Source organism: Melozone crissalis, unplaced genomic scaffold, assembly GCF_028551555.1.
Source record: "Melozone crissalis strain CALT ecotype California unplaced genomic scaffold, PUWL_Pcris_2 ptg000027l_1, whole genome shotgun sequence".
Classification (NCBI taxonomy): Eukaryota; Metazoa; Chordata; class Aves; order Passeriformes; family Passerellidae; genus Melozone; species Melozone crissalis.
Window position 1 is genome coordinate 15026210 of NW_026535805.1, and position 15665 is coordinate 15041874.

The 15665-nt window shown below is 41.6% G+C and overlaps 1 protein-coding gene across 2 annotated transcripts in view; it reads right to left on the reverse strand.

Annotated features, from left to right (window-relative positions):
* AKT3 (AKT serine/threonine kinase 3) overlaps window positions 1-5899 on the reverse strand; it is a 151210-nt gene extending 145311 nt beyond the window's left edge. Inside the window, exon 1 of one of the 2 annotated variants that reach the window (XM_054280516.1) lies at window positions 5768-5899. The gene's annotated coding sequence lies outside the window, so the exon portion shown is untranslated. Of the gene's footprint in view, window positions 1-5456; window positions 5603-5767 lie in introns of those variants that run through there. The other variant, XM_054280515.1, reaches the window with a different exon arrangement.
* Between the last annotated feature and the right edge of the window lie 9766 nt (window positions 5900-15665).

The following is a 15665-nucleotide window of genomic DNA, read 5'->3' on the forward strand; positions in this document are numbered from 1 at the left end:
TTAAAACAAACTAAAATTACTTTTCTACGTCTAGCAGACTCAGGGAAAAAGAAAACTAATCTAATTTTCAAAACTTCAAAGAATCTGGAAATTCCTAGTCATTCTAGCAAAGATTTTTAAAGATACCTCTCAAGAAGTACAAATCAAAGTTCCTTTAAACTCATGTATTAAATTATTTCTGTGATGGTAACTTTTCTGCAGCACAACTCAGTATTGTGCATAAAAGACCAAGTGCAGCACTGAATAAAAACCAGAAATACACCAACTCCTCATGAGTAACAAGAAAGTACTGAGAAAAAAAAGAGGTTCTCAAACTATTAATATAAAAGATGAGAAAAGTTCAGTGACATATATCCAAATAGCTTTCTTTTAAACTTTTACATAGTACATATTTATTATGTCTACATTGAACAAATCAAATTCTGAATTGTCTTGTAATAAGAATGAACTCTGTGATTCCTTTCTACAGAGCAACCAAATCCTGAACCTACTGTCAAATCCTGACACTGCAACATGACTGGAACATAATCAACTTCTAACCTAAAACCTTTGGATCTGCCTGTTCACACTCAAAATGCATTATTCTCATCAACCTGAGACCTGGATTTCCGAAGGACAGAAGGAGCTCTCTACAACCCTAATTTACACACAGCTGCAGAGCTCGCTAGGTGAAGGTCTTTGGCAAATGTTACATGAAAATGTTACATGAAACTCACATGTACAACCTTAATTCTCTGTCTCAAGTGTATCAACACATTTAGAGAAGGATATAATAATTTCAAAAAAATCTCATGAGGCAAGCTGCAACAATTACGTATCTCAAGAAACACAATTAATGCTTAGAGGAAAAAATAAATGTGTGTTGGTAGAAACTTTCTGCAGGACTGCTGAGACTCAACCAAGAACCACTGCATTAATTCTGTGGTGTTAAACCAGCTGTACAAGAAGCTGCTGACTGTTGGGCACTGACATTCCACACCTACAAAAAGGCAGTGGTGAGATCTTCATTGATCTAAAGCTGAAGCAGGGTCTGCTCCTGCTATAGGAGACATCCAAACAACTTTGTCACGTGGACAATTCAGGGAAGTTTGGCAAACCATGCTGTCAAGTCATTCAGAAATGCACACAAAATATTGAGGTCCCAGTTGCATTCTTAAAGAGAATTTTAAAATCACTACTGTTATTTAGTCAGGATATTACAGAGGAAAAAAATCACAGGGCAACAATGTGTTCTTAATGCTATTTTTGATTAGTATGACTCACACTCAGACACTCACATAGAGATATGTGGAAGAAGAAGATTGGTCAAGATGGCTTCAACATCTATTATTTATCCTAAGCATAATAAGTGTTGACACAAACAGTATCAAAAATAAAAGAACCATTTAAATTGAGCAAAAGTAAGCACCTTCACATACAAAAGCTAAATATGCTTACTCTCCTTGATTGTTAATAATTTAATGTAATGAAGTCTTGGGGGATATTTTGTAAGTATTAACTTTGCTATATCTTCCTACTACACCTGAACAACAACTTTAAATAATAAAGGAAAAAACAATCTGTTTTAAGTCCTTGGCATGTGTCATAAATGCCCATATTTATTGATCTAAAGTAATGGAACAAGGATAAAACATCAAATGATCACCTACTATACCCTTGGATTTTTTTTTGCAGTTTTTCTATCAGTACATACTAGTGATTTGCCTAAATAAGATTCACTTATAAATTCTTACAGGGAGTCCAGAATGTTGTTCATACAATTACCCAAGATAAATGTATAAACCAAAACTTTAAAGATTAATTTTTTTGCTAAGAAAAAAACCTAAAAAGTTAACTTTCACATTCACTGTTTTAGTATTTACTGGTAGGTTTTGGGTTGGGTTGGAATTTTGGGGGGCTTTTGGTGTTTGCTTTGGGGTTTTTTGTTGTTGTTTCTCAGTCTTTAACATTAATTTTTAAACAGCTTGAATCAGCTTTTCCAGCTATTGTGTAACTTATCTTTAGAAAGTAATCTTTTCTATACCACAACAACTTGTTGCCAAGAAGAGTAACTTGTGCAACACATTTATTTACCAAGAAGACCCTGTGATCCTGGGGAAGTCTCTTCCGTACAGCAAAAAGAAAACACGTTGGTCGGCAAGCAAGCTTCTCACTGAAACCACACCTTTCCTCACAAGCAATGCAAAACTTCCTGAGCTACACGTTGTGCTAGAAAGCACCCCCTGCCTCTTCTATGGTATCCTTACTGGGCCTATCCTTAACAGAATGACAATCTGAGATAGCACAAATTGATCTAATATCCCAGAATAATTTGAAAGGGCACTTAGGTTGGCAATCTTTTCTTATAGAAGACAGTACTTCAAACAGAAGTGGGTTGTAAAGTTCATACAAATACTGGAAATTAAAGCAACCTTCTAACTTAAACAAAGCTCATAAATGATCACATTTCACTATTCCTTCTTTTTGAATTGCTACTGTAGTTCACAAGGGGAGTATAGCACATTTTGAACAGAAAGTTTATTTTATTCGTTGGAAATAAGCGAACAGAAGACTTTTGTTATATACAAAACATGCAGTTATAGCATGGTGTGTCACTTTCACACAATTTCACACAATTGTGTTACTTTCAGGAAATCAATTCATTTATGCATTATCCATGTCAAAATGGAAGCATGGCACATGAAGTTTTCAGTCAGTGTATGTCCATGCTCCTTCACTCTCCAGCGTGGACTAAAGAAGCAGCATGCCCAAGCCTTGAAAGCTGCCAAAGAATGTCGGGTTTCTGTTTCAAAACTGAAGGAAAGCTAGGCTACCATGTTGCCAAGTCCACATCACCTGTTGCATCAACAGCACAAAGTGAAACTGTAAGCACACAGTTATAAGAAACTGTATCATCTTCATTCTCAGAACAGCACAGAAACTTCAAATGCATTTTAACACAGTTCACTTCAGCAATGGGTCATAATTTCCAAAACAATTGAGTACTTTGAAGTTATTTAGCAAATAATACTTCTTGGGCAAAGAATTTTATATTCAGTAGGTCTCTTTAAACTGGGAAAATGTGCACCCAGAAAGTGAAAGGACGCACAATCACTGGGTGTTAGGCAAATTCCAAGGAGTCTGAAGGATCTTTTGGTTATAATAGAAACCTCAGATATATGCTGTTGCAAAACGCAGTAGGAAGTCCAGATACAGTTTCTGGTCAGTGTCTTGCAAACAGAAGCTTGGATTACAAACAACTGCAAAGCCCTAGTAAGTGGTTTTGAGTCAAACTTAAAAAAACACATCAGAGTGTTTTCCCTTTCACAAAGCATTTGCTCCAATGTCAAATAGTCAACAATTTCTAGTACATAACAATGCTACCCAATCCTTATAACTGTATCTACTTCAACTGGGGCGAAGTTAAAACTAGTACCTGTCCAAATTCTCACCTACTTCCCCTAGAATAGCAGCATTTTGCTCAAAAACACATAATCTGCCCCCAAAATGCAGAACAAATGAGGGAGTAGGACACTGAAATACTACCTGTGAACCTATTTATGAAACTAAGGAGATTACTGAATCCATTCAAACCTAGTTAGAACAATGCAGCACAGAATAAACTGTCCAAAACAGGACAGTCTTGCTAATATTATCTGTGTTTACACACACACCATGTACTCACATCAGACTAAAAAAAAAGAGTTATTCAAACAATACACATAGCCTTCTAGGAAACAGAGACATCTTATCTCTGAAGTTTTTCTTTGGCCCTTATTTGAACTTGACTTACTGGCTGCATCCAACCAAAATATATCTGCATGGACTATAATTAGTAATCCAATCCAATTAAAGATATTGGGGTTCACTTACAGGCTCCTACCAAAATAAAAATCAAAACACCAAAACGAAATAGTCTTACAAACTTAAGTAGCAAACTTACTTAAAAAGCCAAAATAAACTTCCTTCTCTACTTCATGTACTCTCTTTCCATATTTCTGTACACAAGCAGATCTTGCCTATAGATCAGCTGGCAGAAACAGGAGATAATGTTTAAAATGTTACTTGTCATAAGTTAAGGTCCACTTATCTGCATGTTTCTTGCCTTGAGAAGTAAAGCCCTCCATGTGCAAAATGCAGGGAACCATGTTTAGCAAAGTTTTAGCAAGATCTAAACAAACATTAGCAGGAGAGACCGCTCTGTTTCTTCAGTACTGAAAAAAGTTGGCAGTGCAGGTATCAGGCACATCATATTTTTTGTAATAAAACCCTTAAACAGAAACTGGGACACGTTTCCATAAAATTTATGAGATGATGTAGATATATACAAGGAGCCATTCAACTAATAACTACATCAGAGAAAAAAGCAAAACTAGAATAAAGGTCAAGAGAGATTAAACTGTTTATCCTTTCCACCCTCAGGAAAATAAGATTTCTCCTTTTTTTAACATTTAATCAACGTATCATGTGAGAACGTGAAACAGTGCTGTCTATTTCACTCCTCTTGGACTCCCATCCAGAAGTAAACTAAGAAGCGGTGCCCATACAAAGCAACCCCGCAGCCTATAAGCCCGGTAGTGCTCGTTACATCACGATCATTTGCATTTAAACTACAATATATAGCGCTGCGCTCTCGCTGCCGAGGGGCGCCGCGCTGACCCCCTGCAGGCAGAGCCCCCTCGGCTCGCACCGCGACGGGCACGGGGGGTTCCGCCCGCCCCGCCCCGCCCCGCGGCGGCACCTGCCGGGGCCGGGCCCGGGCAGACCCCGCCGCAGGCCCGGCCCGGGGCCGCCGCCGGTCACCCGGGGCAGCCGGCTGCGCATCAACTTTTGCATGTGGGCCGCGGCCTCCATGATGGTCGGGGCGGGCCGGGGCGGGCGGGGGCGGGCGGGGGGGCCGGTTTGTTTACTTGCAGCCAGAGCCGGCGGCGGCAGCAGCATCACCATCCCCATGGCTTGTGCGAGGCGCTGCCGCCGGCGGGGCGGCCCGCGGGGCGCGGAGCTATTCGTGGCGCGGGGGCTGCGCGGGCACACACGCGCGCACACCCGGCACGCTGGCGCACACGCACACAAGTTCCCAGCGGATAAAATCCCGCGCTGGTCCCGGCACCGGCCGCGCGGACGGGAGGCGGGGAGGGGCCGCCGTCGCCGCGTGGGAACCGCCGGCCCCGCGCATCCAGCGCCCCCGGGGCGCACGCCCTGCCCTGCCCCTGCCGCCCCCCCTCCCCCGTTACATAACTCTCCCCGCCGAAACGCCCCCGCCCCGCCCTTCCCCACCCCGGCCCCGCACCCCGGCGGGGCGACCCCCGCCCCTCCGCCTCGCTCCCGCCCCGCCGCCGGCGCTAGGCCACGGGCGCCCCCGCCCCGCGCTCCCCGCCGCCCCGGCCCCGCCGCGCCGCCGCCCCGCATCCCCTCCCCGAGCGCCCCCGCCGCCGCCCGAGCGCCCCCGCCGCCGCCCGGCCCCTCCCGCCCCGTACCTGCAGAGGCGGCGGCGCCGCGGGCGCTGCTGCGGAGCCCGAGGGCGGCGGCGGCTTCGGGGGGAGAAGGGGAGGGAGGGCGCCGCTGCCTCCTCCCCTGTCCCCCCGCCGGGCTCGGCGGTCCCTGGCGGCCGGTGTCTCCGCGGGGGCGGGAGGAGGCGGCTCCGGCCCCAGGGCGCTGGCGGCGGCGGCTACATGGAGCTGCGCGCCCCGCTACGCAGGGAGGCGCCCGGGCGGGCAGCGCGGCCGCAACATCGATGCGCGGGGTCAGGAGGGCGGCGGCGGCGGCGGCTCCCCCCCGGCGCACTCACCCCGGAGCCGCCCGGGCCCCGCTCTCGGCTCCTCCCGCCGCCTCCGCCGGGCTCGTTATTGACTTTCAGGAAAACTCCCGACGTCACCGGCTCCCCCCGAGTGTCTCCCCCTCCGCGGCGGTGGCGGCGGCGGCGGCGGCATCCCCGGCTCTCGCGAGAAGCGCGGCGGGGACGGGGGGGCCGCCAGACAGCGCGGGGGGAGCCAGACAGAGGGGGGCGGCTGAGGTGAGGGTGGGGGGGCGGCGGCAGGCAGCGAGGAGGAGGAGGAGGAGGAGGGAGCGGCGCAGGGAGGAGGAGGGAGGACGGGGGAGGCGAGGCAGCCCGCCCGCCCGGCTGGCAGGCAGGGGCGGGAGCCGAGCGGAGCGGAGCGGCGTGTCCCGTCCCGCCGCCGGGCCGCGGGTGGGAGCGGGAGGATGGATGGATGGATGCAGGCAGCGGCGTTTGCCGGCGCTGCGGCGCGCCGCGCCCGGGTCTCTGCTCCCGGCATCACGGCCCTTCGCCAGCCCCGTGTGCGTGTCCCGGGGTTAGCTCCCTTTGTTCTCGCACTCTGCGGTTACACAGCCCCCCGCCCCGAGCTTGCCCTGGTACCCGGAGCGGTCCACTTGGCTCTGCAAACTCCTCCGGGAATAGAACTACCAGTTACGCCGCAGGAAGCCGTAATTCATCCCTCGTTGAAGTGTTTAGTGGATGCGCCAGCCTCAGTGCTGCTAAACTGTCTGCAGGCTTCGCCTTATGCCGGCGGTAAACAAACACCTAGAGAAAGCGTACACCGGCGCTCCCGAGCTCCGGCTCTTCCCGGTGCCACCGGCGCTGTCGGAGCGGCCGCGCTGCGGGGTGCGGAGCTCTCCCGGCTCGGCGGAGCCGCCTCTGGGCTGCGCAGGCCGGGGATGCCCGGCCTGGTGCGCCCTGCCGCAGCCGCAGCCGCCGAGCCTGGTCCTGCCACCCTGAGCACTGCCTGAGGATCACAGCTACTGCCTGGGGTTCATAGCTACTGCCTGAGGTTCATTGCTACGGTGCCCTCGACGCTTTGTTCCACGGCTAGCGGCTCTGTATGGGTACTTGCAGGAGTTTAGTGCACATAAAGATGTCTTCTATCGTTTATGGTTGCAGTAATACACATAAATTAATTAATCTTCTTTCATCTATTCATACATGCAGTTCACACTGACCTGTGTCAGAACGTGTTCCTGCAGAGGAGAAATAGATGTTTTGGATTGCTTGAAATGCAGCTATTTGCTCTGTTTCATCAGTACAGATTTTTTTGCAAAAAATGCACGTTCATCAAAATCACATTTAAAAAACCAAACCAAAATATGTTTCTCTAGCATGAACTTCACCTTTAATTTCTAAGTTTTCCTTCTTCTCATATCCCATCTTCTACAACTCTTTGAATTATCAGACTTTTTATTCTCTGTACCACTACAGGGCTTCAGAGAGATTTTTTGAGAATCTAAATAATCATATGAGTTGGCACAGGACTGGAAATTTGCCTCCGGGGGCACTGAATCCTTTCCCTGCTGCGGCAAGCAACCACACCAATAATCCCATTCATAAATATGCTGAGTTTCCTCTTAGAACTATGAAGTTTGTTTGCTACACTGTTTTTGCTAGCAGGCTACAACCTAAGCTCTCTGTCCCCCTAACTCTGAAGAAAATAAAATTTATACTGTATTTGATTAACGCATCTTTTTGAAAAATAAGTTAAAAAGGACCATGCCAAGCATTGCTTCCTTTCCCAGAATTTACCGTTCGGTCTTCCTCTTTCTCAGAAACACTTTAGTAAAGTGAGCATCTTATTAACCATCAATATTCACAGAGAACCATAGTATCAATTATTAAAATGTGTTTATTCACTAATGCCTCCTTTGATCATTGCTACTATGCTGCTCCTGAAGAACGGAAGGTGTAGTTCTTGGAATGTGCCTTCTGTTTGCTGCAACTCCTCCGAAGGGCTCAGAACCCAAGGCAGCATGAGATCTGCATGGGCAGTAGCTCACAGACTGCCAATCAACTGCTCTGGTGCCAAACCCTGAGTGTGAAATCCAGGCCCACAGAAAGTCCTGGTATTTGGTATCACTCAGGTTATTCCTGCTCTGTGTTAATCCCTGCCACTCACAGCTGCAAATTTCTTATTAATAAACTATGTGTGTATGGTTGGTCACCCTAATTGATGTCTCCAAATCTTCAAAAGCCAGCTATGAAATACTTCCCTTATGATGACAGTAAGTTTGCTTACATTTATAAATAGACACTTGGTGCAAATTACCTTGGAAAAATCAAACCTAAAAGCACATTTATATATTTTTAACATTTACCTACAAGGAGAGATAGTCTTCTATACTTTTATTTTGTTACTAATTGTTGAAAATGAAACTGTGGGTTGAAATCAGTCATGTTGATCTGGAGCTTAAACAGGCATTTTTCAGCAACACCTGATTAGTAAAATTTTGTTCCATCTATGTGATACAGACAACTATTCACAGGTAAAAAAATTTTTATTCAGTGTGACTTTGAAATCAGATTCACTATCTTACTCCTTATAAATCAAATATCAGCACTCTATTTTTGAAATTTATAGTTTCTAGCTACTCCTAAGTTTTTGATCCTGCTCAGCCTTATATATTGATCTCAGTGTGCTGTATCTTTTTATATGGATTTATATGGATGTGTATGGATGTATATTTTTATATGGATTATTAAATTTACTATATAAATAAGTGCTACTATGCAATGATTTTTTTTTTCTCTATAGAACATACAATAATTTTATTCCTTGGTATCATAATTCAAGGATTCAAAATGATTTCTTGTAAAGAGTTAATCACTGTAAATTGGGCAGAAATGACCCCTTGATTAATAACCAAACAGAGGTACACACCTTTCAGAAATAAAATGGCTGTGATGTACATACTGTGAACATAATGAGGTTGTAGGTTCTGCAGAAATGACATAATTTTCAGATTAATTACAATGTGACATGAATTTAATGAACATATTAACAGCATATGCTAATGAAGAAAGTATTGCAGTTCACGTGAGAAGGAGAATAGGGCTGCATATAATTTCAGGAAAAAACGGGAGCCTCTGATGTTACATGTTCCAATTAGAGACATGAAACCAAACAAACAAAACCCATTCATTGTCATCTATCTGGCACCATCAAGAAGCTTGATAAACTTTTATATGATCACTTGTAATCATTATTTCCACAGAAACCAAAGGGAAAACCTGCAGATAATCTCAGTATAAACCTGTCCATTCCAAAGCAAAAAAGGGAAACTTGTTTCACTTAACATGTTCATGTAACTATTATCACTAGCAGAGTGATAGGACCTAAGATTACAGAGATTTACATCTTGAAAACAAATAGTTAAATAGGAGAGGAGATTCTGCCTGCAGAATCAGTTCTCTCTGCCTCTACGGGTAACATCGCCCTCAGTTTAATTTCGTTCCTTGTTTCTCATGTCAGCTAATAAGCTTGCTTCCATCTAAGAATGCATAAAGAAAAACAAAACAAAACAAAATTCAAAAAACCAAATCAAGACAAATGAAACAACTTGAAGTGTAGAAGTTTCATTAGGAAAAAAAAAAAAAGAAGAAGAATAAAAAAGGGCAACGGGTCAGATGACAATCTCTGGTGTTAAACTCCCTATTACCGTCTGCTTTGTTATTGTTTGAAAAGCACACAAATGTCAGTGGAAACTGACAGGAGAGCAATGAAATTTGCTCTATGTAAAATTGTGCTTAAAATATATGTCATGCTTTTCTTTATAGTGAAGTTAAGGTGTTGCCTGTAAAAGTTGTGGCTTATTTTTCACTTATGTGTGTAGCTCTTAAAAACCTGAAACGCTCCTATTAGTGAGTTTGAGTTCAGCTACTACAGGGGGTGAACCTATTCAGCTCTGACTCTGGATTCTCTGTACTGCTCTGTGCACACAGACACTTCAGAACTTCAACCACTGCCATCTCCATTGCAGTCATCTCATGACAACTCGATTTCTAAAAACAAGAAAAAACTCATGGTAAAGCTGCAGAATTCAGATAAGACATGTAGGAAAAATTTAGGCAGTGAATGTTGGAATCTGCTGGATATTAGAAGGAAACAGAACTTGTGGTCAGTTGAATTTTACAGTTCATATTTTTTTCCTTTCTGTTGCATTCCCTTCTGAGTAACTATTGCTTTAATCTCTTGCTTCTTTGTTTGTAGTCTCTTGGCTTTTTTTGTTTTTGTTTTTGTTTTTGTTTGTTTGGTTGGGGTTTTTTTGTTATTTCTGCTTCTGTAGCTGCCTCAGAGGGCAATATACCACTCCATGTCCCCAGATACTTGCAACATATTTAGGTTAAAAAATTAGAGAGCAATTTATTTCTTTTTAATATAAAAACAAGTGAGAAAAAGCCCTCAACCTGGGCTCTGGATTTTGTGTCTGCATGCTGTTTTGCATGTCACCAGTTCCGTGAAACTGTTTCTGCTCCAGCCTCAGTGGATGGCTCTGCTGGCTTTTGTTGTTGTCTGGCTCTACACAAAATTTTCTGGACACAAGTTCTCCATTGCTCAGATGGTCACAGTTCATCAGTGCTTAGAGAAGTTAAGCCCTTATGAACTCATGTAGACATATACTCCTATTAGGATTATTAACAGTATACTCATACTAGTATTATTAATTTAGACCTGCAGGTTGTAGGCTATCTGTGAATACACAATAAAGCAAGATAGCAACAAAAAAATCATTCCGTCCACCTATATATGCCTGAGCAGTACTATAATTATGCTGAACACAGTAGAGACTGGATATTAGACTGTGTAAGTATCAGTTGATTGCATTTATTTTACAGAATGATATTATTGCTTTATTATTTATCCTCTGAAGATTTTAAAAAGTGTTTTCCTTTCCCTTCTTTCCCATACTCCCACGCACTGGCGGTCTACAAACAGTGCGAAAGGCACATGCCCTACCCCAGTGACCCTAACCTGTTTTGAAACCAGATATGACAGTAAGGATAACAAACAACAGGAGAGAAGGATGGGAAGAGGGCAGTAAGATTACACAGTTGCACAGTTTAACTATAAGCTTAACTTGATGTATAGGCATTCAGCCGAACTTGGAAATTTTTTCTCAGTGAGAAAATAGTTTCCATGGTGCACAGATTTATCTGAGGGAGGTCAATCTACTACAGAAGCAACTTGGAAAAATTAAAATGCCAGCCCTTCCGCCTGAGCTTTTTCTTCCCTCTTTCCTATCCTATTTTAATTTCATCAACACAGATAAAATATGTCTTTGAATAAAATTCTGCAATTACTACCATACAGTGATTTCTCACACAGAACCTTATCTGTGTCCTGGTCTCACTTAATTGAAGTCAATGAGAAAATGCCAGTTGAAGCTAGTTAGGAGGATCAAGTCTGTAATGCATGAGCAAAATCAAGGAGCACAAAGCTTAATGGACATAGGAACAGAATTTTAAACAAATGTCTCCTCTTCAGGGGTTTTGTGACTAGGACCATTTTCCCCGTGTGGCCCTGAGAGGATCACAGCAGCAAGTCTGCCCAAAGAGTCAGGAAGAAACAGTTGAGGAGAAAGCTGGTTGTTGATGGAGAGGAAGCCATCTATTTCTGGGTTTAGTCCAGATCTTTGCCTTTATTTGGAACACTGCTCTGTCTTTGGCAAATTGATTAGTGTGGGGCAGAGCCCCTTCCTCTTTTAGTGTGCTCCTTGGAGCACCTTTCTCTGCCCCTTGCTACCATGCAGGCTTCACAGTGTGATTTGCTGGATGGCTTCCCTACTCTATCAATCACCTCCTTTGCAGCTGACAGCCCTCCATCTTTTCAATCTGTAAAAGAGTGGCTGATGTACAAGGAAATAGTTTCAGTGTCAACAAAAAAGTATTGCATTAGACTAGACTGTTGGCTACCCTCATTCCCAAACACCACCCTTGCTCCATTATGTGTCAGAATGTACCTGCGCTTTCTGGAAACAAAGCTGCGACATGAAATCAAAGAATTAGCACGAAAGTTTAGAAAATGAAGACAGATTGGGGTTGCAATAACAAGGACCTCCACAGATCTGATAAGTATGTTCTTGTTAATAATGAAAAAGAATGAGGTATTAAAATATTAATGGAGCATTCATTAATAGTCTTCAGAAATGAAGGACAGATTGCCTTGAAGACTTCACTTACTTTACACTATTTTGCCTAGTTTAACTGGATATTGGCCTGCTTTGTATTAGGCAAAGAAAACAAAAGATAATGCAGAATCTCTCCCTTCCTACATACCTACTGAATACAGGAGTCTGGTATGAAATAAGAGGGATGGATCGCTACAGTAAGGTTTTTCATCCAAATTTGTTGGCAATCTGTTATGCAAAACTTCATGATAACAGAAATCTGATCAATTACTGACCTCTTTATAACTTTATTTACCATGAGCTGAAGGGAAAAAAATGTGCATAAGCAAAGAATGGCAAGTTGTGACTAAGTGCAAGAGACAAAAGTATTCATCCATCCTCTCCTAATGCCAAGATTTGAACAGGGTGCTCCTGAGCAGATGGTTTAACAGACTAAAGCATTAGTTTGCTGATCCTCCGTGCTTGCTAATTAATTCTTCAGTTTACTAGGATTTAAGATGATTGTTAAAAACAAAGCTTCTCTTAAAATAAACTTTAGGTAAATGTTACAAAATGGTGGTTAAGATTCTAATTTCTGTAACAAGAATGTTGTGTATTTTCTAGATAAGATGTTAATTATCTAAATGTCCTAAGTGGTATCCTTAACACTTCTGTCTCTGGAATTTTCTTCTTATAAGAATTTACTTTTGTTTTCCTGGTTAATTAATCCCCTGACTTCCTGTTGACATTCTTGGGTCAAGATTACATCCTTGACTTCTGTGAGAATAGCGTATGCACAATCATGGAAGGGTTTGATTTTTTGTAGCAAAATTGTCCTTTCCCCCTGTATTGTTTTAAGCCCATTATCATGCAAAATGTAAAAACTGTAATATCTTCTTTGTTGTTTTTATAGTCATTGTTATTCTAAGCAGCCAGGATTTCATGTAGTAATTTATTTCATTTTAACATTAAAATGATGAATTCTCATTAAATGTATTAAAATGCAGTGTTGTGGAGTAGCTTGCTTTCTATTAGATTTAGGCAGTGGGCTAATAATTAATTTATTTTAGATTTCATTTTTATAGCAGTTTTATAAACTGATGCCCATTTGATAACAGAAGAACTCCTCTCAATAGAAATTACAGAATTTATAGCACAGAAGTGGAAAAAATAATCAAGGAAAAACATTAGGATGAAATAATGTTTTACGAAGTAGGAAATAGAGAAAAAAGTAGCGCTTGGGAAAGGAAAAATCTCCACTTGCTAAAGCTAAGGCATAAATTTTGAAGACACATCTGTTGCTTGCAAAGGATAACCTATGCCAGTATTGATGGACTTCAAAATTTGTGAGTGGACTCTGAGAAGGTCTCTCCAGATGGTTCATGATGGCTTAAAAGAAACTCCTCTGCCATGGTCTTGCTTTGACACAGGGACGCTGTGAAATTCTGCACCTGATTTTCGTGTCCTGTTCTGTCACCTGTGAGCTTGTATGTCTTTGGTGATATCTTCCTTCAGGTAGGGGTTTGGATTTACTGGTGAGAATGCAGATATTTATGTTATCTCTGTAACTCTTCCTTCTGTCAGAAACATTATTGGTTGTTTGTTATGTTAAAAACTCTTGGCAATTTTCCTTTCAGAGGAGCAGATAAGAATTCTTATTACTATTGTAAGGAATTCATAGCTTGCCTCGTTCTATAATCTATCCATCTTGTAAACCAAGAAAAAGCTATTATTATAGATGATTCAAGGCTGAACTTTTTAGTAAGCTGTCAGTATGCCATCTTCATAAAATCAGTTTTCAGCTCTTTTCAAAAAGTAACATTTTTATCCAGAATAACTGCGAGGAATTTTGAAATAGTTTTAATATATCCTTAACAGGGAATCTACACTGAGGCTGCTGAGAATACAGCATATTTGTTTACATGACATATGAATTGAAATGAAAGTAACACAATAAGCATCTCAGGGTGAATTAATGCTAGTAAAATTGCATTTTTCATTTCAATAATTTTAAATAGGTGGTTTATTACCATGTCACACAAACAGGTACCAGGATACCATGTCCAGCCAAAGCTCAGCATTTAAAAACTGCTAAGAAAATTTAAAAGAATTTGAAAATTAATGACATGTTGTTGAAACCTTACTTTGTATTAAAAGAATATATTGAAAGACTCTGATCTCTTTTAGAAAGAAAGAATTAATATTTTTTACCCTCTAATGTGGTAATTCAACACATAAAAGTAAATGCTTTTTGGGAGATCTGATGGATAAAAACAGAGCTGACAAACTAAAAATGTAAGCATAGTTTTAACAGTAAGAAATACTACATTCTGTAATATTATTAAATTGGAATAATTTAAGCAATGAGTGCTAGATTCTCTGCTACTTTAGATCATAATCAAATATTCTCGTTCAGCTCACCTGCTAAAGAAATTAGGAAAATCCTGAGCTCTGCATTAACTTGGTAGTCCAGAGAGATGATCACAGTAAGATATTTCTGGTCATAAAACCCAAGCTTGGGAACAGTTTGGGTTTCTGCCTTTGAACGCCAGTATTGTGATCTGGAGACAAATGTTGGCTGTTAAGCACAGACAAGAACAAATTAAAAAAATAAGGTGTCCCATGAGTAGTGGAACTGAAGAAGAAGGATTATTTCTGCCATATTTCCCACATCATTACACTTCTTGGCACCAGCTGCCTTGCAGATCCCTAAAATCTCACCTCTTCAGGAATATATTAGGTCGTCCTTATATGCTCAAGACCACAGTGATTCCTCCAGTTAATATTTTAAACTTTGTCATTTGGAAAACCCTAACAATAGAGAGCTCTTTCACTCAGTGACAAGTTTTAATGAGAATTTTATTAATTTACTCTCTCTGAGATCTACATCTCTCCTTGAAACTTATTTGGAAGAGGCTATATGGACAAAAAGTTAGCGGAAGAGATAGGACAGGCAGAAAGGCAGATGGGCATAAAGAAAGTGCAGGAATTCACATAGTTACCATGCTGGAAATCAGCAGAGAAATTGTCCTTATGTATCTATTTGACTTATCACAAATTGTAATGAAAACTTCAAGAGCCTGAGACTGCTTCAATATATATCAAGTCCAGAAAAGAGCCTATGCCTCTACCTTTTGCTTTACAACGGTACAGGACAGTACCCAAGGAATAACCTTACTCACAAAACAAATCCAAGTTGTACAAGACAGGTCCCTTTAGTGCACATAGAAATGCTACACAACAGTTTGGGAAGGAAGTGGCGGGGGGAGAAGAACAGAAGAAGATTATATTTAGAGCTCTCAGAATATTTAGGGAGTAGAAATCTGATTGCCAACCTTGTAACTTGATCTACAAATCTGAAATGCACATATGGTTGATATTTTTCTATTACATAGTATTTATTTCTGGAAGTCTTTTCACTTTTGTCCCTTTTTGATCTGTAAAAAAACCAAAACATTTTTGGCATTAAGCTGAAATTTCAAATGAACATGAAACATTTAATTCCTTTTACTAGCCAATATGGATGGCTATCAGTAGGCACTCCAAATATAATATCTCCTTATGAATCATTGGTATGGGGCTGTAATTATAGTAAAATCTTTTTTACTTTTTAACACACAAAAAAGAAAGATAATGTGAGTTGAAAAAGCACTCTGTACCATGTATTTCATTGGGGTTATCTATTTGTCAGTGACTTTTTAATCATAGCTAATTATAAATGATTCATCAGAATGTTTAAAATCCTACAGAAATGTTTAAATAACTCATGGTTTTTACTGTATAGTGCTGCTTTA